The sequence below is a fragment of the Rhinoraja longicauda genome, chromosome 23, assembly GCF_053455715.1.
Source record: "Rhinoraja longicauda isolate Sanriku21f chromosome 23, sRhiLon1.1, whole genome shotgun sequence".
Classification (NCBI taxonomy): Eukaryota; Metazoa; Chordata; class Chondrichthyes; order Rajiformes; family Arhynchobatidae; genus Rhinoraja; species Rhinoraja longicauda.
The window spans coordinates 15693877-15721578 of record NC_135975.1 but is presented as its reverse complement, the minus strand read 5'-3'; the positions used below and the strand labels follow the sequence as shown (position 1 = coordinate 15721578).

General features: G+C 44.4%; 1 protein-coding gene across 10 annotated transcripts in view; it reads left to right on the top strand.

Annotated features, from left to right (window-relative positions):
• sema3c (sema domain, immunoglobulin domain (Ig), short basic domain, secreted, (semaphorin) 3C) overlaps positions 1–27702 on the top strand; it is a 206937-nt gene that overhangs the window by 98381 nt on the left and 80854 nt on the right. The window contains exons 1-2 of one of the 10 annotated variants that reach the window (XM_078419758.1): positions 8943–9139; positions 11107–11163. The exons of 6 other annotated variants lie outside the window; for them this stretch is intronic. The gene's annotated coding sequence lies outside the window, so the exon portion shown is untranslated. Of the gene's footprint in view, positions 1–8457; positions 8473–8942; positions 9140–11061; positions 11164–25119; positions 25682–27702 lie in introns of those variants that run through there. 3 more of the 10 variants (XM_078419761.1, XM_078419757.1, XM_078419750.1) reach the window with 3 other exon arrangements.

Below are 27702 nucleotides of genomic sequence, written 5' to 3'. Positions count from 1 at the left end.
CTGCTGACAAACTGATCAGTTTCAAGGAAATTATTGGGTGGAAATTGGTTTCTGCCCACTTTGGGACAGGGTTCTGGGAACACTGGGTAAAAGTCAAAGCCCCAAGGAATAAACAAGCTGATCGTTTAGCCAGCTGTGTGCCTCAGCTGGTACAACAACCTCTCTGGTAATGGTCATCGATGGAGAAAAAGAGGTGATCATGAGGGGGAAGGTCTATTGGCAGGGGTTGGGTGTATGGAGATTGTTTATGGCTTTTACAAACTTCTTTAATGCAAGAAGGGATGACCTTTTCGTCTTTTGTTGACACTTGCGGGTTAGGATATAGTTATCCTAAATACAGTAGAGTCTGTAAGAGGAGCAAAGGAGACGTGTGGGGCACAATTTTTTATACAGAGGGTGGTGAGTGCCCACAAAGGGCTTCCAGGGATGGTGGTTAAAACAGTTACATTAGTGGCATTTAAAAGACTTTTGGAGAGGCATATTGATATGCAGGGAATGGAGGGATATGGGACATGTGCAGGTAGATGTGATGGTCTTGGCATCATGTTCGGCACAAACATTGTGGACCATTGGGGCCTGTTCTTGTGCTGTACTGTGTATATGTATACAGAGTCTACTACAGTTGTGGGCTCTGAGTTCCCACCCTGGTGTCCTCATCAATGTGACAGATAGTGAACTTCTGATGTAGTGAATCATGTTGTCCTCCTGAACACAAACAGGTCACAGTTGTGCAGCAAAATAGCTGCAAGATCAGCAGATATCTCAACCAATTCTCTCAATCCCTTAAATATTCAAATGCCTCTTCTTTAACTATGTCTGCCTGCTACTTTTGCAATGGATTTTATGTGGCTTTTTATTTTACACATAGGATGGTGGGTGTATGGAACGAGCTGCCGGAGAAGGTAGTTGAGGCATGTACTATCACAACGTTTAATAAACATTTAGACGGGTATATGGATAGGATAGATTTAGAGGGATATGGGCCAAAAGCAAAGAGGTTGGACTAATATAGATGAGGCATGTTGGTTGGCATGTGCAAGTTGAGTCAAAGGGCCTGTTTCCATGCTGTATGTCTATGGTTGTGCAGGCAATGAGTCAACCAATTTGTGTAGAGGAACCTCCCCTCCATACTCTATTGCTCTGAAACCTCCAGCCCTGTCCCCCCAATATTCTATCTTTCTCTCTCTTGGCTTAATGGCCATTTGGTGACTCTATCGCAACCGCCCCACCTGGATTTTTTAATTCTTTCTCTTGATTTCCTCTAAAAGACCTGACATAACTATTGTCACTATCGTCAGGCGTGACATATTCCCAATCTCCTCACTGCCCAGTACATCCACTGATAGATTAACTTTCCAAACTCCAATCAATTTCACACCAACCAGTGTGGGTCAATGACGGTAACTACTCACCCAAACTCCACCCAGCTCGTTCACTCATGTGTGACTAAGTCACACTCCCAATGCTTATGGTGAATGATTGCATCAAGGTCATAACCTTAATGGTAACCAGGCTGATGTGATAGCTGATGAAACGCCTCCACCCAACTGAACCTTCCATCACAGTCACCATCTGCTCCACCATAATGGAGATGAAGATGTCATAGTCCAGTGCTACCTCTGTCTGCCTCCATTGATGTCTATCCCCATTTGAGCATATTTGCATTTAAAACCATGGTCTGCTATTACCCCTCCAATACCATGAAAAGCTTCTCATGACTCTTTACAGCTTTAGTCTCCACACTAAACAATGTATTAGATTTCAGTATCATGGACTTCTTTCCTGAATTATATAAATACCAGCTATTGTTATTTCTAGAGGTGACCTGTTTGGGCAGATTTTCAGCCTCAATCCCTGGAAGATAATTCATAATTAAACCAATAGAATGTTTGGCCCATTGAATCCATTTTTCTGCATCCTTTTCTCCCCTCCCACTTTCTTCCACTCGTCTCCCCTCACATCTTCTCCCTCCAACAGCTCGGTTCCCCTCTCCTCCCATCATCCTCCCCTCTCTTCTCCTCCCATCATCCTCCCCTCTCCTCTCCTCCCATCATCCTCCCTTCTCCTCTCCTCCCTGCCCGCCTGCACCTCTCACCTCACCTCCGCTCACTTTACCTCAACCTTCTTTCCACCTTTTCTCCCCTTTCTTGTATCTGATCTTCTCTTTCTTCCTTCATCTTGCTTTGCCTCCTGTACACTTCTTTTCTCTGGCATCTAACCTCTTTCCTACCTCCTGCATTTCTCCATCGCAAATATTTGGATGACAGGAATATTTACAACTTACAAGCAGCAGGCATGGACTTCTTCCATCAAGTTGCAACATTTTCCAGGCTGACTCATTGGGCTGGGACTAATATTACAGCTGCTTCGGCTGAGCTCTGCTCCTTGCTCCACAGAACATTCCTCCTGACATCCTTCCCATTGACAAGGCAGCATGCTATGCTCACGAACCAAATGAGAAACACATGTCTCCAACTTCACAGATTTTCATGCCAGCTTTTAATAAAAACAAGCCTTTTACTAAATTCTTGCAAACTAGGGAGATTAAAAACTCCTCTGTTAATCCTATGTCAAAGCAGCTCAGTTTTAGGACAATGCCCTGGTTAATACTAGGATGGATGTTATTGCTTAATATTTAAATGTACGTGAAAGAAATAGGTGGGTCCTTCACCACTCAAGAAAAGGGTGATTTAATCATCTGTCACGGGTGTCTGTATTGGACAAAGCAAATGCAGATTGCGTTTGCAGAACACCTCAGCTCAGTCTGCAAGGGTGAATTTAATTCTGCAACCCACTCTTATTTGGATCTCTCTATCTTTCTCTCTGTACAGATGCTGCCTGACCAGCTGAGTACTTTTTGCATTCAAATTCCCTTTATACACCAACATCCCTTTATCTACCTTCCATAAACCAAAGGTCGTCCATTTCTCTGCCAGGTCCAGTTAGCTGATAACATCAGGATGCCCCATCACTTATGGATTTGATTTGTCTCCCAGTTAATAAATGGTTTCATTTTTAAATTCTCATTTGAGTTGGATTCCATTCAAGAAGCTTTTCCTCCTTATTTCTGTAATATCATCAAAGACCCACATCATCCTGGCCTCATTCATTTCGCTGCCATCATTGGGAAGAAGGTACAGGAGCTTTAAACCAGTGACCAGCATGAATGGCTTCTTCTGAGCAACCATCAGGCTCTTGGCCACTGCACAACACTAACCACAACCTCAACAACTATGCTCCTCCAGGGTCTGTGTTTTTGGTTGTACGACAGTCTTTGATTCAGCACTGTAATAATTACCTAGTATTACTGTTATTATATATTTATTCGTGTGTTATTGCATAAATTGGACTTTGAAGCTGCAACAAGTAAAAGTTTAATTGTTCTTTTGCCAATGCATGTGACAATTAAACTCTCTTGATTCTCGACTTGACGTTTTCTCTCAGAGGGTGGTGTGTACAAGCTGGTAGAGCTGAGTATGATATTTAGAAGACACTTAGACAGGTACATGGATAGGAAATGTTTGGGGATATGTGCCAGGCACAGGCAATTGGGACTAATTCAGTTAGGCAACTTGGTTGGCATGGATGAGTTGGGCCGATGGACCTGTTTCTGTGACTGAATCTCTTCCTCACCATCTCGCTGTCACTGTGATCTCTGTTTCCCCAGATTTTCACGTACATTAAGACCTCCACTATTTCCCTTCTCCATGATTTATCTTCCTTGCCATTGCACTTCCATTACTACGACTTGTTCTGCACTCTCTATTCTCCCATGATCTCTCTTTTTTCACTGTCACCTTTACCCCATTATCTCCTTTTCTCCTCTGTCTTCCTTCTCTAACAATCTCTCTTCCCCATGTTCTCTTCCACTAAGACCACCCTGCTGTGCCATCTCTCTCCCTTACTGTGCAACACTTTTGCTGTGTTACTCTTCTTCATATGATTCACCTTCTCCACAGATTCTCTTTCCCTGTGTGCGATGCATGTATTAATGCAAAATGCTGCTTTAAGGTTGATGAGACTGGCGTGGTTCATTATTGCAGCATTGTGTGTATAAACTTACTGGTTCCGGATCTCTGCATTCAATGATGTTCATGGTTTTCTTGCCACGAAGAAGTACCCCACCTCCCTCCGAACCACGCTGTAAGTATCCAGCCCATTATGTTTTCAAATGCTGCAAACCAAAATATCCAACTCCTTGATAACAAATTTAAAACTCTGAAATGTGCAATAAGTTAATCTAAGCCTTTAAACTCCATTTTAAATTAGACTTGTGACTTCTTCTTTGCAGAGAGGGCAGTGTCAGTTTCTTCCTGGCTGAGCCCATGTTTATTGCAAAGTAATGCTGGTCTATGTTTTCAACTGGAGTCCCAGTTTAATAGTCACATCCAGGTTATGCAGGCTTGGCTGTGGTGGGGGCTTCGAGAGGGTGTTTCCAATGTGAGGAAATAAATTCATCTGCTAAAGCAATCATCAGGAGCTTGTGATACCGAATAATGGCCATAAATCCTTACACACATTGTTCTGATATGTGCCTGATGTGGACTGATATCCCAAAGACACCATATGATTGAAATTCTGAAACAAATCATCCTCTCCAATGAGATCTTCTTCAAAAAGAATTTGCAATTGTAGACACCTTCCACGCAATGACAGGTTCCAAAGTGTTTCACACAAGCAAAATCACTTAAAATTTGGAATCAAGCCTAAGGCAAAGACATTACGAGAGGACCTCTCTGTCTGCGGCCATCTGCACTCTTGTAACGATGCCTGTAAACTCTGAATAACACCTCGTTTCTTGTCTGTGCCTGCTGTAGCCTGCAGGACTCAGTACTGAATTCCCCTTCAGAAACTTGCTCTTTTTTTGCATCTGTGTTAGAACGGGCCATTTTTGCTTACCATTCCTCTCTTCCGCTTGTATATTCTGGCCTGCTGGGCATGCCCAGACTATATACATCACCCGGACATCAACAGCAACTCATCGCACAGAGTGTAACAGTCCATTTAATGGCTGCGTTATTTCATCCTATGACATACATTCCTTTTGTTTCACCCATTGTTCTACATTCTCTGCTACCTAAAAATTTTGATTGAAAGATACAGCATGGGAACAGGCCATTCAACCCACTGAGTCCATGCTGGCCAACATCACCCGTTCACACTAGTTCTAAATTATTCCATTTCACATCCACCCCCGACACACTAGGGGCAATTTACAAAGGCCAATTAGCCTACAAACCCACATGTCTGGAATATGGGAGGAAACCAGAAAACCCAGAGGAATCCCATGTCGTCACAGGGATATTGTGCAAACTCCACGCAAACAGCATCCAAGGTCAGGATTTCTGCCACTATGACGCAGCAGCGCTACAAGCTGTGTTGTCCTTTCTATCAGTTTTGACGAGGAGTATTCAATCCGAATCTGTTTCCCTTTCGTGCTGAGTTTTTCCCAGCATTTTCTGTTTTTATTACAGCATTCTTGCATTCACAGCTTTTTATATTCATTTTTCTATTTTCAAGATGGATAACCAAAAGATTGATTAATTAGTTAGTTTATAAATATCTCAAATGAGAAGAGATGGAAAGGTTAAGAGAGAGAATTCTTCTGCTTGATTATATTGAGTTTATTGTAGAGGGAAGCCATTTGCCTCACTGGTCCATGTTCACAAAACTGCCCAACCTTTCACTTCATCAAAGCCTGGCCACACATTTTTAGATTCTCTCCTCCCTTAATCACTCAGCAAGCTCCCCATCATTTGTGTTTGTACAACTTGTCACAACTAACCCCTGGTAGCAAGTTCTACAATCTCACTAACTTCAAATAGCCCTTGCTTCCCCTCTCTCTCCATCCCCTCCCCCTTCCCAGTTCCCCCACCAGTCTTACTGTCTCTGACTACATTCTATCTCCGTTCCGCCCACTCCCCTGACATCAGTCTGAAGAAGGGTCTCGACCCGAAACGTCACCCATTCCTTCTCTCCAGAGATGCTGCCTGAGTTACTCCAGCATTTTGTGTCTATCTGCATTCTCATTGCTATTTGGGCAAAGGTATGCCTCCTACATTTGTTATTAGATTTATTAACCCCATATGATTACTGCCATTTACCTATTGGCCTAAAGTAAACACCATCAAATATTGCTGTTATTGGAGGATATCCATATTTTTCCTTTCAATGGCCTTGGAATTCTATGCCTTTATATGTATGTTCAAATATTAATAACAATCGGAATATCGATGCTCTTTTCCTGAAAAAAAGCTGTTAAAATTAATTGACAGTAGACAATAGACAATAATAGACAATAGGTGCAGGAGTAGGCCATTCAACCCTTCGAGCCAGTACCGCCATTCAATGCGATCATGGCTGATCACTCTCAATCAGTACCCCGTTCCTGCCTTCTCCCCATATCCCCTCACTCCGCTATCCTTAAGAGCTCTATCCAGCTCTCTCTTGAAAGCATCCAACGAACAGGCCTCCACTGCCTTCTGAGGCAGAGAATTCCACACCTTCACCACTCTCTGACTGAAAAAGTTCTTCCTCATCTCCGTTCTAAATGGCCTACCCCTTATTCTTAAACTGTGGCCCCTTGTTCTGGACTCCCCCAACATTGGGAACATGTTTCCTGCCTCTAATGTGTCCAATCCCCTAATTATCTTATATGTTTCAATAAGATCCCCCCTCATCCTTCTAAATTCCAGTGTATACAAGCCTAATTGCTCCAGCCTTTCAACATACGAAATTCCGGGAATTAACCTAGTGAACCTACGCTGCACGCCCTCAATAGCAAGAATATCCTTCCTCAAACTTGGAGACCAAAACTGCACACAGTACTCCAGGTGCAGTCTCACCAGGGCCCGGTACAACTGTAGAAGGACCTCTTAGCTCCTATTCTCAACTCCTCTTGTTACGAAGGCCAACATTCCATTGGCTTTCTTCACTGCCTGCTGTACCTGCATGCTTCCTTTCAGTGATTGATGCACTAGGACACCCAGATCTCGTTGAACATCCCCTCTTCCTAACTTGACACCATTCAGATAATAATCTGCCTTTCTATTCTTACTTCCAAAGTGAATAACCTCACACTTATCTACATTAAACTGCATCTGCCATGTATCCGCCCACTCACACAACCTGTCCAAGTCACCCTGCAGCCTTATTGCATCTTCCTCACAATTCACACTACCCCCCAGCTTAGTATCATCTGCAAATTTGCTAATGGTACTTTTAATCCCTTCATCTAAGTCATTAATGTATATCGTAAATAGCTGGGGTCCCAGCACCGAACCTTGCGGTACCCCACTGGTCACTGCCTGCCATTCCGAAAGGGACCCATTTATCCCCACTCTTTGCTTTCTGTCTGTCAACCAATTTGCTATCCATGTCAGTACCCTACCCCCAATACCATGTGCTCTAATTTTGCCCACTAATCTCCTATGTGGGACCTTGTCGAAGGCTTTCTGAAAGTCGAGGTACACCACATCCACTGACTCTCCCCTGTCAATTTTCCTAGTTACATCCTCAAAAAATTCCAGTAGATTTGTCAAGCATGATTTCCCCTTCGTAAATCCATGCTGACTCGGAATGATCTTGTTACTGCTATCCAAATGCTCAGCAATTTCGTCTTTTATAATTGACTCCAGCATCTTCCCCACCACTGATGTCAGACTAACTGGTCTATAATTACCCGTTTTCTCTCTCCTTCCTTTCTTAAAAAGTGGGATAACATTTGCTATCCTCCAATCCACAGGAACTGATCCTGAATCTATAGAACATTGAAAAATGATCTCCAATGCTTCCACTATTTCTAGAGCCACCTCCTTAAGTACCCTGGGATGCAGACCATCAGGCCCTGGGGATTTATCAGCCTTCAGTCCCATCAGTCTACCCAAAACCATTTCCTGCCTAATGTGGATTTCCTTCAGTTCCTCCATCACCCTAGGTTCTCCGGCCCCTAGAACATTTGGGAGATTGTGTGTATCTTCCTCAGTAAACACAGATCCAAAGTAACGGTTTAACTCGTCTGCCATTTCTTTGTTCCCCATAATAAATTCCCCTGCTTCTGTCTTCAAGGGACCCACATTTGCCTTGACTATTTTTTTCCTCTTCACGTACCTAAAAAAACTTTTGCTATCCTCCTTTATATTATTGGCTAGTTTACCCTCGTACCTCATCTTTTCTCCCCGTATTGCCTTTTTAGTTAACTTTTGTTGCTCTTTAAAAGAGTCCCAATCCTCTGTCTTCCCACTCTTCTTTGCTATGTTATACTTCCTCTCCTTAATTTTTATGCTAGTAATCCTTCTGCAGTTGGCACTCAGGAAGATAGTGCTATCAGCGTTTGATCAGGATTGGCAGCCTCTGGGATATTCTGTGGATTAACTGGATGTGTTTTCATATAAATGACCCAGTCTGCTCGAGCAGAAGTAGTAAAGTAAAATGTCAAAGTTAATTCAGATGTCAGCGTTGAAACTGGGACAAGTGAGTTTAAGCGTGTTCTGAACATTTCACTCTGTGTGTATTCAATTTCTGCAGTGTTTTGTAAAATCACTTGTTCAAGAGTGTGGAATCCATTTGTGTTGATGATTATTTTACTGTAGTTGATAGCACAATAAATGATGAAGTTAAACATTAAAGAAGCTTGTAGTGCTTGATCTTGGTGTCACAATGGCTCTGTAAGCTCCATCTAATTAGTTTGCTATGTGTCTGCGGCCCCCACATAGGAATGCTGGCACACACTGGCAGATACAAACAGACATATTAGCATAGCAACTGGAAGAGAATTAATGCCTGCTCTCTGTTACTGGAATAAATGCAATCACTTCAGCTGACGGCTTTATCGCAGTTACTTTAATTTCTCTAGTTTTGTTTTCCCTAGGCCTTGTATGAGCCAGCAAGGTTGGAAACTAACTTCCTTCAAAACAAAATTAGATCACTACTGGCAACTAAGACTGAAAGCTACAGATTTTTAGGAGATCTCGTAATTGTCCGTGCAGGCTCCTCGTATTAATAATCAACTGAAGCTTCTGATTCATTGAATAATTTTAACCCAAAAATAAAGGAACAGCAATAAACAGTGGGATGTGAAACAAACAGTACGGTACAGTGGTCTAAAAGCTGCTGGGGCTATTGCATGGCTGTATGTGAGGTAAGGTGTCAGGAAACTGTTTTGAAATATGTTGTCCCAGTAAATTTGCCTTTTGTTGTAAACTTGCTCTCAGCTCTTGGTCAGGATTTGCACAGACGTTTTCTCTCCCTTAAGGCAGTGAGAAATTTCCTCTTGTTGCATCTTCTGACTGTTTAATCAACCTTAAAGGCACAAAGTGGATTGTTAAAGGCTGCACAATTACCGAGCAACCAGGAACTTTAATGACTGAATTTAGGAAAATGAAAAAGTGCAGCATTTTCAGCAAGTGTTCAGGAAAGGAAAACTTTGGACAGATGTTAAAACCATGTGTAATTACATTCTTGGCTTAGCTGTCGGTTACAGATTTTCAGAATTTCTATTTATATTTTCTTGTACAGTCTGTGGCCATTTGATTGATCTGGATAATTTGTAAGCAATATTCATGAGTAAACACTTCTATACTCTTTGGACATTTGTTAGTATGTTGTAGAGAGGTGTACATAGTAGGGCTGCAGTGCCTTTCAACATATCAATTTCCTTCAAATCTTTATGGACCCAAAGAGAAGCTGTATATCCAGGTATGACTACTTTATACTCAAAGTGGCTCATTCACCAGGTGACTCAAAGAAAACGGGAATGGAAGGAGAAGGGAAACAAACAGGAATCTCAGATGGCAGCATGAAAATCACTAATGATTTTATTGCTCAGTCAGAAAACGTTGTTCTTCGACTCCTAACTGAGGCTCGGGATAGCTGTCACTGGATTATCAAGTGCCCTTTATTTTGCACACAAGTGAAGTGTGAGTTCTTGCTGAAACAAGATTGGCTTTGTTGCTGTTTCTGAGTGAACTAGTGGATGGAAAGTTTGGTCAGTTTGCCTGTGTTGAGTCCTTGAAAATTTGTCTTGTGTTAAATATTACAAAATAGGTCTCTCTGCATAAGGAAGCATAGACTACTAGCTAATGTGAGTATTGTATTTGTTTGGTTATGGAAAATGAAACATCTTTGTTCGCAGCTAAGGACATCTAATAAGTGCCTGATTGGAACTAAAATATTTTTATACTTGAATATATTGCTGTTGTAATATAAATACCCGTTTCATAGATCAATTCATATTTTAGGATCTAATGCTTGTAATTATTAATCCGTATTCATAACCATTTCAGTTGATATAAGTTAAGAAATAGTTTCAATAAGTGAATAGGTAAAAGATATCTAGCTGTAGATGAAATGGCTGACCTCTTAATCTGCAACTCATTAAGACATTTAAGGGCGGCATGGTGACGCAGCATTAGTTGCTGCCTTCCAGTGCCAGAGACCCGGGTTCGATCCTGACTACGGGTGCTCTCTGTATGGAGTTTGTACATTCTCCCTGTGGCTGCATGGGTTTTCCCCAGGTGCTCCGGTTTCTGCCCGCACTCCAAAGAGGTACAGGTTTGAAGCTTAATTGATTTCGGGAAAAATTGTAAATTGTGCCTAGTGTGCAGGATAGTGCTAGTGTACAGGGCAATTGCTGGTCAGCACGGACACAGTGGGCTGAAGGACCTATTTCCGTGTTGTATCTCAAAGCTAAACTAAACTAAGCATTTGTGTATGAAGATTTCTACCTCCTGATTGGTGCTGCTACATGCTCAATTAGTATGAACAACTTAAAGTGTTGGTTTTAAGTTTCCTTAAACAGCGGTTAATCAGAGAAGACCCCACTTTAAAGGCCATCTGTGATCATATTTGATTCGATGACCACAGCTGCCCACTTTGTTCCATTTGAAAAATGTTTTATTTTTGCTCTGAGTTTACTTGCTCAGTGAGTCATGCCCAGAGGAAACTGAATGCCCGTAAATTTTTTGTCATTTTAAACGAGGTGACTAATATAGATCCAAGTGGAGTGGCTTCAGATCACCAAATAAATTGAGCACATTGCTCTGACGTCTGACTGCTGAGATATTGTAATTAAAACTCTGATGGTTACTTGCTTCTCTCGATTCACAGATGTGCAAAGGAAAACAATCATCTTAAAAATGTATTGCCAGTGATCATTCATGAGAGGTAAATGCTTATTTATTGATTTTAGTTCTGTGGGTTCGACAGTTTAAAATCCGTAGATAATTCTACCAAGTAATAGTTCATTATGTTGGCAGTGATAGTTTTGGTTGATATCAACACATGTAAAGCATTAGTGCTGCTGTGTAGTAATAAGGAGTTAAAAGGACACCGATGCATATCTTCTGAAATTATTTTGCTCATTGTATTTCAACTCTTGTGTATGAAGGAACTGCAGATGCTGGTTTAAACCGAAGATAGACACCAAAAGCTGGACTAACTCAGCAGGATAGGCAACATCTCTGGAGAAAAGGAATAGATGATCTTTTGGGTCAAGACCTTTTCTCCAGAGATACTGCCTGACCTGTTGGGTTACTCCAGCTCTCTATGTCTATCTTCATATTTCAACTCTTGTCTGATTGGAGTAGAAGATAGGCATTTTTAAGTGATGGCGCCCAACGTTTGAAGTCTCATAAGGTTATAAGATTGTACATTGGAACTTTTGTTAAGTTGTGCTATCACATCTTAACATGGCATGTAGCATGTAACAGTAGGCCCTTAGCCATTGAGGATAAAAGGGATGGCGTAGCATGTGATCAACATAATTAATCACAGTCTGTGAAAAGTGAAGTTGACATGTCAGCTACGTGTGTGTTTATTGATCATATTTGTTCTGCAGTCAGCATGCCCTGTGTATTTATGCCTATTTATTTTGAATGTGAGAGTGGAACGCTGAGGAAAAGAGAAGATTAAACTGTTTCTCTGCTGAGAATGGTCATTTTCCTTTGCCTACATTTCTAATATGGAACTGGAAGTTGTTTATGAATGTAATTATTCAAAGTTAAGGGTAAAATAATTTATTAAGAATAATATGAAAATGAAGATCTAAAATTATTTAATATAAAGGCACTTCTTAATTTCTAAGTTGAATTTCTAAGTTTCCCTGGGATGCATCACTTAGTCACACCGTCATACGGCACAGAAATGTACTAAAATGTACTCTTCGGCCCAACAAGTCTTTTCAGTTCTACAAGACGTCGGTGAGGCCACTTTTGGAGTATTATGTTCAGTTTTGGACACCCTGCTATAGGAAGGATGTTGTTAAGCTGGAAAGAGTGCAGAGAAGTTTCACGAGGATGTTGCCAGGACTTGAGAGTCTGAGCTGTAGGGAAAGGTTGGGTGGGCTATATTCCTTGGAGCGCAGAAGGATGAAGGGTGATCTTATAAAAATGTAGAAGATTGTGAGGGAATAGGCAAGGCGAATGCACAGATTCTTTTACCCAGAGTTGGCGAATCAAGAACCAGAGGACAGAGGTTTAAGGTGAAGCGGGGAAAGATTTAATCGAAACCTGCTGGACAACCTTTTCACACAGAGGGTGGTGGGTATATGGAACGATCTGCCATAGTAGGTAATTGAGGCAAGAACGGGCGGCACGGTGGCGCAGCGGTAGAGTTGCTGCCTTACAGCGAATGCAGCGCCGGAGACTCAGGTTCGACCCTGACTACCGGCGCCGTTTGTACGGAGTTTGTACGTTCTCCCCGTGACCTGCGTGGGTTTTCTCCGAGATCTTCAGTTTCCTTCCACACTCCAAAGACGTACAGGTATGTAGGTTAATTGACTGGGTAAATGTAAAAATTGTCCCTAGTGTGTGTAGGATAGTGTTTATGTGCGGGGATCGCTGGGCGGTGCGGACTCGGTGGGCCGAAGGGCCTGTTTCCGCGCTGTATCTCTAAATCTAAATCTAAACTATAACAACATTTAAAAGACATTTTGACAGGTACATGGATAGGATAGGTTTAGAGGGATATGGGCCAAACTCAGGCAGGTGGGGTTAGTGTAGATGGGGCATCTTAGTTGGCTTGGTCCTATTTCCAAACTGTATGACTCTATGACCCCAAGTCCATGCCAGCCTATGTGCCCAGCTTTACTAATCTGATTTGCCCACATTAGGTCTGTATCCTTCTAAAGTCTTTGCCTTTTAAAACGTCTATCTAAACGCCTCTTAAATGTGCTAATTATAATTGATTCCACTGACAATGCTTCAGAGAGCAACCACTCTCTGACCAATAAAAATCTTGCCCCTCGGATCCCCTTTGAAACACTTTCTCCCAACTTAAACCTGTGCCAACTTGGTTTTGATACTCTCACTGTAGTAACAAAGATTTTAACTGTCTATATTTTCCATACCCCTCATCATCATATATTCATCTATTTTCAAAGAATGACCCAGAAGACTATTCCTGATCTACAGAACCACTTATTCTTTGGCAAAGGGAATGCATTCAGATGAGTTTTCAAAATCTTCAATATTGGAACGTAATACAAGTTGCCACATCCAGCTGTGGTGTGTCACCAACAACTGTATCTTGAATGCTGCACATTGCTCACATCTAACCACCTGGAGCTAAAAATGCATTCTCACAAGTCCCAATAAAAAGACTATTGTGCAATTGAAAGTTGGCTGAAAACAGAAGAGAGCAATTTGAGTAAAACCTGGTGACTTAATCTCTTCACTTCAACATGAGGTTGTGCTTGGACTTGAGTTGCAGAGTAAAACTTCCCCATATGCCAAAAAACAATTTTGAGCACCCAAAGTTCATACGCAGTGAGCTAACCTGCCTCAACGCTGTGAAAACCTCTGATCTCAGTTACTCACGAAACTACTCAAGCCCTATTTTCCCCGAACATAGTTTAGCCTAGTTTATTGTCACGTGTACCAAGGTACAGTGAAAAGCTTTTGTTGCGTGTTAGCACTCAGCGGAAATACTCTACATGATTACAATCGAGCCATCCATGGTGTACAGATACATGATAAATGCTGCTGTCGGACTAGGTATTTAAAAGAGTCGAGTGATTGTAATGCTTGATTGCAGATCCACCTCTGTGACTAGGTTGTGTGCTATTGTATGTTCTTTTTTAGTACCTGCACTGATGTACAGCACTGTCGCCCATCTTGGGGGGCCATCTTGGAAATGTACTGTTTAAAGGGCAAATACTCCATGTCCTTAGTCCTCACTGACATCCATGAATTCCAATGATATCAGGCCCACCCCCGCATCTTTAGGATGAATGTTTTACTTGTGTAGTTTGAGTTCATACTCCCTCTCGGCCACTGAATCTTTCCCATCCGCTGCTGGACTTTGCTGTTCACAGCTGCATTAGGGAAGCCATCCAAACTCCATGTTCCACGTAGACTTCACCTACTTTTTCTTAAGCCCACAGCAATGGGCAGAGCAGGCAAAGGTATCCCCAAAATCCAGGCATTCATAACCTGGATCGTGTCCTCACAGAGATCTCTCTGTAACATCCTGCATGGACCCAAGGCAGGAACCCCCCTGCTCCCTGTGAGTACTGCTCTGCATCATCCTTACGAGCACTGTCCCATCACCATCCCATCATCCCCATATCTGTTCATTTGTGCCCTGTTGGTAGAAGGCTGTCATTTATATTTGGAGTGTTTGTTAAAGATTAAGCTGCAAAGATCATGCCTACTGATTGCATACGTTGACGGTACAAAGAATTAACAACACATCAGTAAGGAATACCAAGAAAACAATTTACAAAGACTCCAAGATGTGGAAAATAAGAATTTGAGTTTCCTGCTAACATAAAATAAAGAACAGTACAACACAGGAATAGTCAAGTCAATTTTATTTGTATAGCACATTTAAACACAACCCACGTTGACCAAAGTGCTGTACATCAGTGCAGGTACTAAAAAAGAACATACAATAGCACACAAACCTAACAGCACATACATAAACAGTTTACAGCGCCCCCTCAGAGGGCCTCAAATGCTAGGGAATAGAAGTAGGTTTTTGAGCCTGGACTTCTTTAAGTCGATGGAGGGGGCAGTTCTGATGGGGGGGTGGGATGCTATCGAATAGATCTGTCAGCCCTCAATATCTGTGCCAAACATGATGCCAAGTTAGACACAAAGTACTGGGATAACATAACGGGTCTGGCAGCATCTCTGGAGAAAAAGGATAAGTGGCGTTTTAGGTCGGTTTCTTTGGAATCATGTCCCAAAGTTCTACAAAGTTGCAGCATGACTTCCCGACCCTTATACTCAATGCCCCAACAGATGATAGCAAGCATTCCCTAAGCCCTTGTTACCACTCTATCTACAAGTGTTGTCACGAATCACCCAACCCCTGCAGAATTAGAGCTTGCATTTGTTTGTACTCCTTCTGATTGAGAGCTTGATATTTCCAAAACCCTGTACCACCTTATTGTGATCAAGAAACACACTGAATAGTTGTTTTCCCCAGTGAATGTTATTGCAGTGATCTTTCAGTAATACTGAGCAGGTACTAAAGGGAAGACCCACAGCAAAGCCTGTGTGTTTTACGAACGACTATTTTGTTTGCCTTGTCGGCATTGGAGGAAATGTTCATATAAGCCAACAAAAGACAGAATTATTGAAAACAATGTCAGTGAGATGAATGTAGGAATGTTCTAAATGTTACATCAGCATAACCAGCTCCTTAAATAAAATCGTGTCTGTTAAGTTATTTTCCTCCTTCATAGAACTCCAAAGAGAATGACTGCTTCAGGAGTCTGGTGTGTGGTACTTGAAAGCCGTGGCCAGCCTAACACAGTTGATTTGAGTGTAATTAGACCCTTGGTCTTGAGGATGTTGGCCTGCTGACATCGGATAATGCAGGATTATGCATACGCTGTATTGGTGTTTTATTACCAGTGCCTTGATGTACCTGCTATAAATAGTCCATGTCTCAGAGGCATGTAGGACAGGCCTACCTTAAGAGCCTGGTATGGCGAGTCTGGAGGCTCGTTCTTTGTTGAAGAAGTTTATTGCGACAGCAACATTCGATTACAAAGTTTAACGAACGAGATTACAGACAACCATTAACTCTAACTGTTCACTTCGAAGAACTCGCCTAACTGACTGGTTTTGGGCACCAAAACCACATGTGACGACGCTGTCCAATCAGCGGGCTCAACTCCCTGGACCAATCCCTACGGTCGCCCTCACACGTGACCTTGCTGGCCAATCTGAGGGTTCGACTCCCAAGACCAATCTCTATGGTCGCTACATGACCCCCCCCCAGAATCCGAGGTACGGAACCTAGCAGGGAGCCGGACTTTACGACCAGAACGAGTAAGGAGAGGGACTGCCAAAATCACGGGAGCAGGGGGTCCCGGATCTGGTGGAACTGCAGGAGGACGGCCCCGCCGAGGCGGTTGGCCAACCAGGACAGGGCTGTCCGGATCCAAGTGCGCAGGTTTGAGCCTGGACACCGAGACAAGCTCATTCCTGCCGCCCACATCCAAGGTGAAGGTGACCGTCCCTTTACGCAACACGCGGAACGAGCCTTCAGAGACCCTCTGCAATGGGGAACGATGGGCATCTCTACGCAGAAACACAAACTCACAGTCCTTCAAGGCGGGTGGTTCGTGTACCATGAAACACCCATGACGCGAAGTAGGAACCGGAGCCAAGGAACCCACGCGTGCCCGGAATGATGCCAAAACTGACGGAACCGAAGGCTGCTGACCAGAGGACTCCGGCAGGAAATCCCCGGGCACTCGAAGTGGCGAGCCATATACTAGTTCTGCGGACGAAGCACTGAGGTCCTGCTTAGGAGCAGTCCGGATGCCAAAAGGACCCAGGGAAGTTAGTCTACCCAGTCCGGGCCTTCCAGCCTTGCACTGAGGGCCACCTTAAGTTGCCGTTGAAACCTCTCCACGAGCCCATTAGCCTGTGGGTGGTACGCCGTGGTGTGCTGCAACCGGGAGCCGTACAGCTCCGCCAGCGTGGCCCAAAGGGCAGAGGTGAACTGGGATCCCCTGTCTGTGGTAATGACGGACGGAACACTGAAATGGGCCACCCAATGGAGGGCCAGGGACTGGGCACAAGAGGCAGCGGAGGTATCGGACAACGGGAAAGCCTCCGGCCACCGGGTGAATCGATCAACCACCGTGAGCAAATGAGTGTAACCCCGGGAGGAAGGTAAGGGTCCAACTAAGTCAACATAAATATGGACAAAACGGACCGCTGGAACCGCGAACTCTTGTACCGGGGGTTGGACATGGCGGTGAACTTTAGCGGTCTGGCAGGGAACGCAGGAACGCGCCCAAGCGGCTACCTGCTTGCTCAGGCCATGCCACACAAACCGAGTGGCCACCAAGGCAGAGGTTGAGCGGATGGACGGGTGCGCCAGCCCGTGAATGGCATCAAACACCCGGCGCTGGAGGGAGGCCGGTACCACCGGCCTGGGATGGGGAAGAGAAACATCACACCAGACTTTTCTACCCTCAGGCCCGCAGGCCACCTGGGCCAACTTCAACCCTGAAGTGGCGGACTGGTATGCCGAGGCAGTGTCGGCCAGGAGCTGTGCCTCCGCAAGCTCCTGGGGATCCACCTTGCAGTTCACCGCTGAAATGGGGGAAACGGCTGGCCAGGACAGGGCGTCAGCAACGGCATTAAGCTTACCCGCGACATGACGGACATCGGTAGTAAACTCAGAGATGGCAGTCAGGTGCCGCTGCTGGCGGGTCGACCATGGGTCAGACAATTTGGAAAAAGCAAAAGACAACGGTTTGTGGTCCGTAAAGGCCACAAACGGGCGGCCCTCCAGGAAGTACCTAAAGTGACGTACAGCTAAATAGAGAGCCAGAAGCTCTCGGTCAAAGGCACTATACTTCAGCTCAGCCACACTCAGCTGTCGGCTGAAAAACGCCAAGGGCTGCCAAAGGCCACCCATCTGCTGTTCCAAAACCCCTCCCACCGCCACGTCAGACGCATCGACCGACAGGGCCGTGGTGGCGGAGGCGCTCGGGTGGACAAGCAAGGTGGCGTCTGCCAGAGCCGCTTTAGCTGCCTCGAAGGCTGTCTCAGCGGCCGCGGACCATTCTAACTCCACAGGTTTGCCCGTCAGACACTGGAAGAGCGGACGCATGACCAGTACAGCTGCCGGGACGAACCTATGGTAGAAGTTCACCACGCCCACGAACTCCTGCAAACCCTTCACTGTGGTGGGCCGCGGGAATGCACGGATAGCCTCCACCTTCTCGGGCAAAGCGGTGGCGCCGGCAGGGGTGATTCGGTGTCCTAAGAAATCAAGGGCATGGAGGCCAAATTGACACTTGGAGGGTTGGATGATGAGCCCGTGGTCTTGGAGCCGCTGGAACACAGTCCGCAAGTGGGCCACGTGTTCCTGCTCCGAGGGGCTGGCGACCAGGATATCATCTAAATAAATGAAAACAAAAGGCAAATCGTGACCAACACGGTCCATGAGTCGCTGAAAAGCCTGTGCCGCGTTCTTTAAACCGAAAGGCATACGCAACCATTCGAACAACCCGAACGGAGTGATCGTGGCAGTCTTTGGTATGTCCTCCGGGCACACAGGAATCTGGTGGTAGCCCCGCACCAAATCGATTTTGGAGAACACCACGGCACCTTCCAGCCCAGATGAGAAGTCTTGGAGATGCGGTACGGGGTAGCGGTCGGCCGTGGTGACGGCATTGAGACGCCGGTAATGGCCGCATGGTCTCCACCCCCCCAGATGCTTTGCAGACCATATGCAATGGCGAGGCCCACGGGCTGTCGGACTGACGGACAATGCCCATTTCCTCCATCTTCCGGAATTCCGCCCGCGCAACCACCAGTTTGTCGGGCGGCAACCGTCTGGCTAAAGCGAAAACGGGGGGCCCCTCGGTGTGGATGCGGTGGACTACGCTGTGCCGGGCAGAAGGGGCGTCGAACCGCTGAACAAGCATCTCCGGAAACTCCGCTAGGACTGCAGCATACGGGTCGGGGGCCGCGATGACGGCCTGGACAGTCGGGCTGGGCGGGGTGGTGGCCGGTGGAGCGGCGGGCTCATCGCTGCTGGCGGAGGGTCGAAGGCCGTTTCCGCGGACATCGGGGACTAGTGAAAAGGCCCAGAGGAAATCTGCGCCCAGGATCGCCTTACCGACTTCCGCGATGATGAATGGCCATTCGTACGTGCGGGTGCCGAGAGCCAGGAACATTGTCCGCGTACCGTACGTGCGGATGGGGCTGCCGTTAACCGCGATGAGGGTAGGCCCTGTCTTACCCGATCGGGTTTCAAGGTCGGTCGGCGGCACGATGCTGACTATGGCTCCCGTGTCAACCAAAAATTCCGTGATTCGATCTCGGACGTAGAGGCGTCGGTTTTGGCCAATCGCAACCGCCTCTATGTATGATCGGCCGAGGCATTTCCCGAGAAGGTACAAGGTGAGCGACAGTTGCGGGCTTCTCCACCCCATCGTAGATGGTAATAACACCAGCCGCGCTGGTGCGGATCTTTTTGGCGGGCGTTTGGAGAATTGGCGGGAGATGCGGCGCCATCTTGGTGCCGCTGCGGGCCACCCGCTGATGCCGAGACCTTGCTGATCGAACTGTTTCTTTTTGATTTGGACGCCATGAGCGGATTGGCTTTCTCCGCATATGCCACGGGGTCCTTAAAAGAACAATCCGTGAGCATGAGTTTGACATCTTCGGGAAGCTTCTCTCGGAATGCCTGCTCGAACATGAGGCAATCTGTGTGTTCACCTGCTAGCGTCAACATTTCAGCCATGAGAACGGACGGCAGCCGATCTCCGAGATCCAGTAGGTGCATAAGCCTCTTAGCTCGGTCATGCCTACTGAATCCGAAAGTTCGTAACAAGAGTACCTTCAGTGCCTCGTACTTGCCGTCTGCAGGCGGGTCGACGATGAACCGCATCACCCGCGCGGACGTCTCCGGCGGTAGAGCGCTGACGAGGTAATAGTACTTTGTCGCGTCCGTCGAGATGTTTCTTAGGTGAAACTGTGCTTCGGCATGGACAAACCAGGATTGCGGTGGATGTGCCCAAAACGGCGGAAGGTGAACGCTGACCGCGTTTAGCTGCGGTGTGCCGGGCGTAGGAACCAAAGACGAGGCGTCTTGTTCACCCATGGTAGGTGATCGGCTGGATCACATCGGTGTCACCAATATGGCGAGTCTGGAGGCTCGTTCTTTGTTGAAGAAGTTTATTGCGACAGCAACATTCGATTACAAAGTTTAACGAACGAGATTACAGACAACCATTAACTCTAACTGTTCACTTCGAAGAACTCGCCTAACTGACTGGTTTTGGGCGCCAAAACCACACATGACGACGCTGTCCAATCAGGGGACTCAACTCCCTGGACCAAACCCTACGGTCGCCTTCACACGTGACCTTGCTGGCCAATCTGAGGGTTCGACTCCCAAGACCAATCTCTATGGTCGCTACACTGGCATGAATTATAGCATTCTCCCCCCCCCCCCCCTCTGCATTGTAGCCCCACACAATGGAGGCTGCAAGCAAGGTGTCGGGGAATGTGCGGCAAAGTTGGGTGAGTTCAAGTTGTGTGTGCTGCAGATCCTGTTTTCAGTTTTCATTTGGAGTGTAAAGCGCCCTACTACTGTTTCAAACTTAATTTTGACTGATCCTGCAATATACTACTGTTTTTACAAGAGCCCTTATTGGGTGTGCCCATCATTTTCAGCATGCCTAAAGGTGAAAATGATATTTAAAATTTATGAAATCTGAGAGAATTTTTACACCTCATTCTAACAATTCTAACAACCCAATTTTAATTACACTACAAAACAATTGACAGCCATAAAGTACGAATTATGATGAAAAATGCTTGGCTTCAAGATTCAAGATCAAGATTCAAGATATCTTTATTTGTCATCCAAAAAACAAGTTTTTTGGATGAAATTTAGTCACCCACAGTCCAACAATAAAATCAATAAAATAAGCAAATTACACAAACCCAACCAACACACACAAAAAATGAAACATCCATCACAGTGAATCTCCTCCAGTCCCCTCCTCACTGAGATGGAAGGCCAGAATGTCTTCTGTTATAGGTTCGGGTATTATCTGAGTCCTTCCACACCTTAATTCCAGGAATCAGCCTGTTATCTCTGAGTCGTTGGTGCACACGGATCCCCCTTGGGTCACAAGCACACCAGATTTTTACACACACCGAAAATACAAATAAATGTTTGGGACACCAGCAAGATTGATGAAGGCACAACACGGAAACAGGTCCTCAGCTGATGTTATTGTACCTGCCTCAACTACCTCCTTTAGTTTAGTTTAGTTTAGAGATACAGTGTGGAAACAGGCCCTTCGGCTGACTGGGTCCGTGCCGACCAGCAATCACTAGCTCTATGCTACACACTTGGGACAATATTTTACAGTAGCCAATTAACCTACAAATCTGCACGTCATTGGAATGTTGGAGGTAACCGGGGCACACGGGGAAACCCAAGTCATCACAGGGAGAATGTGCAAACTCCATACAGACAGCACCCGTAGACAGGAGGGACCCCGGGTTTCTTGTGCAGTAAGGCAGCACCTCTTATGTTCTGACACCATGCTGCCCTCTGGCAGCTCCTTTCATATACACATCACCCTCTGTGTGCAAATGTAGTTGCAAAGTTCAATAGACAATAGACAATAGGTGCAGGAGTAGGCCATTCGGCCCTTCGAGCCAGCACCGCCATTCAATGTGATCATGGCTGATCATTCTCAATCAGTACCCCGTTCCTGCCTTCTCCCCATACCCTCTGACTCTGCTATCATTAAGAGCTCTATCTAGCTCTCTCTTGAAAGCATCCAGAGAATTGGCCTCCACTGCCTTCTGAGGCAGAGAATTCCACAGATTTACAACTCTCTGACTGAAAAAGTTTTTCTTCGCCTCCGTTCTAAATGGTCTACCCCTTACTCTTAAACTGTGGTCCCTGGTTCTGGACTCCCCCAACATTGGGAACATGTTTCCTGCCTCGAGCGTGTCCAATCCCTTAATAATCTTTTTATGTTTCAATAAGATCCCCTCTCATCCTTCTAAATTCCAATGTATACAAGCCTAGTCGCTCCAGTCTTTCAACATACGACAGAACCGCCATTCCGGAAATTAACCTAGTGAACCTACGCTGCACTCCCTCAATAGCAAGAATGTCCCTCCTCAAATTTGGAGACCAACACTGCACACGGTACTCCAGGTGTGGTTTCAATAGGGCCCTGTACAACTGCAGAAGGACCTCTTTGCTCCTATACTCAACTCCTCTTGTCATAAAGGCCAACATGCCATTAGCTTTCTTCACTGCCTGCTGTGCCTGCATGCTATCTTTAAGTGATTGATGAACAAGAACACACAGATCTCTTTGTACTTCCCCATTTCCTAACTTGACACCATTCAGATAATAATCTGCCTTCCTGTTCTTACCACCAAAGTGGATAACCTCACATTTATCCACATTAAACTGCACCTGCCATGCATCCGCCCACTCACACAACCTGTCCAAGTCACCCTGCATCCTCATAGCATCCTCCTCACAGTTCACACTGCCACCCAGCTTTGTGTCGTCCGCAAATTTGCTAATGTTACTTTTAATCCCTTCATCTAAGTCATTAATGTATTATTGACTATTAAATAATAGTCCTATTAAATCTTTCCCCCTCACATTAAACCTATGTCCTCTGGTTCTTGATTCCCCTGCTCTGGGTAAAAGACTGTGCATCTACTCTATCTATCCCCCTCATGATTTTATCCGCCACTATAAGATCACCCCTCAGCCGTCTGCACTCCAAGGTATAAAGTCCTAGCCTGCCCAACCACAGACTGTCGAGTCCTGGTAACATCGGCACTGCACACTTACCAGCTTAATGGCATAAATGGGGATGGAATTGCCGGCTGCTGCCAGACTGTGGGCATTGTCTACTGGGTGGGAACAGAACATTTCCACAAGCCACCTCTCCACCCCTTCACCTCTAAAGCAATAATTGGGGACTAGATCAAACCGAGCAGAGCTGGGAATACTGAGTAGACTCACTCACTTCCTCACTCGCTCACTGAGTCAGTCAGGTCAACTGGTGACCCTTCTTCCTGAACCTGCTCCCTTCACAATTGTTTTTTCTGATCCTCCCCCACACACTCTTCTAGTTCATTACCAAATGACGTACACTTCAAGTTATAAATAGTTCTTGGGAACGGAAGCCTGTCACAACCATTGGAGCACCGGGAGGAAACGGATGCAGTCATAGGAAGAACATACAAACTCCGCACAGACAGCACCCGTTGTCAGGATCAAACCCAGGTCTCTGGTGCCACAGAAGAGCTGCTGTCTCATAGCACCAGAGACCTGGGTTCGATCCTGACAACGGGTGCTGTCTGTGTGGAGTTTGTTTGTTCTTCCTATGACTGCATCAGTTTCCTCCCGGTGCTCCAATTTCCTTCCACATTCCAAAGAGGTGCAGGTTTTGTAGGTTAATTGGCCTCTGTAAATTGCCCCTAGTGTGCAGGATGTGAATGTGGGATAACATGGAACTAGTGTGCAGGTGATCAATGGTCGGCGTGGACTTGGAGGGCCGAAGGGCCTGCTTCCATATTGTGTCTCTAACCTAATCTGAAGCAACGGACTTCCAATACTTAGTAATACATTAAATTGCCATGTTTGAAATGACTAATAATTTCTTGTCATATTGACAAAAATATAAATATATATCCCGTTACTTCCACTTCCCACTATGATATTCCACAATGACATACTTTGTGAGGTCTGTCTGCTAAATATAAATTCCTCTGATGCACAGATAACAAAAGACTCTTTTGAAAGTGTGTAAAAGTTTTGGGATGTGAGGGCTGTTTCTCTCATTGTGTTTCGCATTGCACACTGACAAAGGTGCAGGAGCTCCCCCAGTGGCAAAAGGTATAATAGCAGTGAGTTTGCTTCGGCCATTTACCTGTATATTGTAAATTGGAGGGAAGAATTTATAGTGGGAATCCAGATACAAGAACCTGCATCTGGAACTTGGGTTATGCCTTTTTACAGAGCATTAAAACATGGCCATGTTTAGCACCAACTCCCAATCTGGTCCCTGGTCTCCAGCAAAAAAATTATTGCAAAATTAGCCAAAATCCCTTTTGGAACAGCTATTAATCAGGAACTGCAGAGATTTCATTGCCTAGAAACATGGAGAACTGCAAATGCTGGAATCATGAGTAAAACACAAAGTGCTGGAGTAATTTAGTGGGTGAGACAGCATAGTTTCAGTGACTGGAAGATGATTCAGTCCCTCCGGTGTAATGTTCAATGTGAGTAGACCTGCACATGTGGAGTGCAAGAATCTCGCACATCTGCCTACAATGCACTGAGGGGTACCCCCCAGTCTGACACGGGCAGTGAAACCCCATCTGGTGGTGACCTGCAACACAGAGGCCTGGTAGCGTATGACTGGATAGAGCTCTTAAGGATAGCGGTATGGGGAGAAGGCAGGAACGGGGTACTGATTGAGAATGATCAGCCATGATCACATTGAATGGCGGTGCTGGCTCGAAGGACCGAATGGCCTCCTCCTGCACCTATTGTCTATTGTCTATTGACTCTCTTTCTATCAGGGCTCAGTGGCTGTGATTAGCGTGAGCTGCCACAGGTTTAGAGGGATTCCTCTCTTTCACTGGGATCTGTCTCTTTGGGCAGCCAGGCAATACTGACCACTGATCAAATCGGCAATGAAAAATCCTTGTGTCTTCTCAAAACATTGCATTCACTGTGTTGCAGTTACTCTTACAATGCCAACCATTAACGGTGTGCACATTCCTCCTGCTCTGAAAAAAGCCTTGAAGATTAACTGTGCTTTTATAGTGGTATAGTGTTGTTTTGTTTTGTTTGGTAATGTTTTGCAACAGACTTCTTATGCATCTGGTTCTAGCCTCCAAATTGACAGGATTACTTAATTTGGTTTCCCAATTTCCTCTGGGGTTAAATGAATGGAATGGTGCCTTGAACAAGTCACGTGGCATGACTTCTCAGTTACTCTGCACTAATTGGTGCACTCATTGAAGTGTGCACCGCTATTCCTTTCAAATCACATATCTCCCCCTTGCCTTAAAGTTGCTCGTACTTCACCCAAGGCAGTGCCCTCCGCACCGCTCATGTCTCAGGCTTTGATTATTTCCCTGTGAAGCACAGGGGGATTGAGAGCAGATGAAAACAAGGTCACTGCCTAAACTATATTCAGAAATGCGCACTGCTTGATTTCACAATATATATCATATTTCGCCTTGTATTTTACAAGGGAATATTTCATCAGCGAGGATGTCAACTGATCATTATTTACAAGCAGTGCATCATATGTTTTGCTAATTATGCAATCCAGTGTGGGGTTAGCTGCAGGTTTTTTGATATAGGCGGTGGAGCCTGTGCTGAATGTAATTGGAGACCTACAGTTTGCTATGGGTTCCTCCCTGATCAGTGAGTGTCTTGACTGCAGCCTTGCTATTTGCTCTGACAGTGAGCAGCATGAGCGTGCCGTTCAGCTGTCACAGCGATCTTGAGGAACAGTTTGAGAAAAGACCTTTATATTGGTGGGGAGCAAGCAGACAATGAGTTTCCCAATGAGATATTAAACAAACTATGTCATGATCAATTGTTCAGCGTTAAACTGATTAACTGCAAAACTACTGGCCCTCAGTTATTCAAACCAGTTTGTTGCAAGATACTCCTCTGATTACTGGTAGGTACTGATTCTATTTTGTGCTTTGATTTAGAAATATGTGTGTGTGTGTGTGTGTGTGTGTGTGTGTGTGTGTGTGTGTGTGTGTGTGTGTGTGTGTGTGTGTGTGTGTGTGTGTGTGTGTGTGTGTGTGTGTGTGTGTGTGTGTGTGTGAGTGTGTGTGGAAAAAGGAATGCATTATTGATCTATGACATTTTTGTAAAACCTAGTTTGACTACACTGTAATATTAAATAATTTGCAGTCGCATGAGAGATAATGACATTTCATTTAAAGCTGCTATTTGCTGTTTTACTTTCTAATTCTGATTATTTAAAGAATGGTAAAAATCTGTATTCTTTGTGCTTTCATTGTATCTTTGCGATATTGATGAGGTATGAAGCTGGAAAGTCTACTTCAAGATTTTATAGAGTAGATTTGAAATATAAATTATGCCCAGGACAGGTTGTTAAAATGTATTAAATCATGTAATTCATCTTTGTCAAATATGGTTTTTAATCTATTTGATTTATCATTCATATGTTACAAAACTCATGTAGCTTTCTAGACTACAACTAGCCTCCATGTAGCATACATACTTCTCATATTTTTACACGTACGTTTTAGTCCATTTGAGGGTTGTAATTCTGTCACCCTGCAATCTACAGCAGGTAACATTATTGAATGACAGAGAAAGCCGTTGTTCAAAGTGCGGTGTCAGCTTCCGTTGGTTTTCACATAAACATTCAGAAGAACATGCTGAACAAAAAGGCTGTCAGTTCAAATTCATGTTTACATCATAAAAGATAGCTCTTATCTCCGAAATGTTAAGTTCCTGTTTTACGATTGCTTTCTGTCTTTTTTTTTTTTTTTTTTTTTAAGATAAATTTTTTATTGGAGATAGGTACATAACTTACAGTCATACATTTTTAAATTGATAATATTGTCAATTATTATTATATTGTCTCCAATACCTTTTGCCCCTTTTTTTTTTTAAACTAGATAGAACTAAAGAAATAGATGAAGTAAAGAAAGAAAAGAGAGAGAAGAAAAATAAAAACAAAAACAAAAACAAATTATAAAGATAAGGAAAAAGTTAGTTAAAGAAGAATGGAGAAATTTATTAAAATAACAAAAACTTCCTTCGAGATATATTCGTACATTTCAAAGTATAGCATTTCATCCATTCTTTAGTCCGAGTGCTAGTCAGGTTCCTGTGCTGAACCATTCTGACCCTTTAAGTAATCAATAAAAGGAGACCATGTCTTTTCTGTCTTTTTGACAATGTTCTATGTTCAAGCTATTGTTAAGAAGATATTAATTAATTATTTATTTAGAAAGAAGCATCACTAAAATGTACACATGTATTTGCTTATTTAAATTTCTATGAACTTAACAAAAATTGACATCATTTCGTATGAAAATTTCTTTGACACACGGTTTATTCTTGGGTATTTTAATTGCATATTTTACATACCAGATATATGTATATTTATTCTATATATGGATGATGCAAAATATAATGATCCTAACTCGACATGATGATGTAATGAAAAGACACAAAGTGTTGGAGTAACTCAACAGCTTCTCCACACAACATGGATAGCTGAAGTTTCAGGTTGAGACCCTTCTTCAGACTGATTGTAGGGGGGAGGGGGGGGAGAAGAGGGGAGAGGCAGGACAAAATGTGGCAGGTAATAGGTGGATGCGGGTGAGGGGGGTATTTGGTTAGGCAGATGGTTGGAACAAAGTCCGTTAAGTCTGAAGAAGGATCTCGACCTGAAATGTCACCTATCCATGATCTCCAGAGATGCTGCCTGACCTGCTGAGTTACTTTGTGCACTTTGTATCCTTTTGTGTGTTAATCGGCATCTGCAGTTCTTTGTTTCTACATTCTGATGATGTCATGAATGGTTCTAGCAAATATTGTGTCCTTAAATTTCAAGGAAATTAAACTGCTTATGTTAAGATATCACCAGATGTTGGCTTCTATGAAATCTTCTACTTGCTCTTATTTTGATAGAAATAAATATTGCAGGAGTGG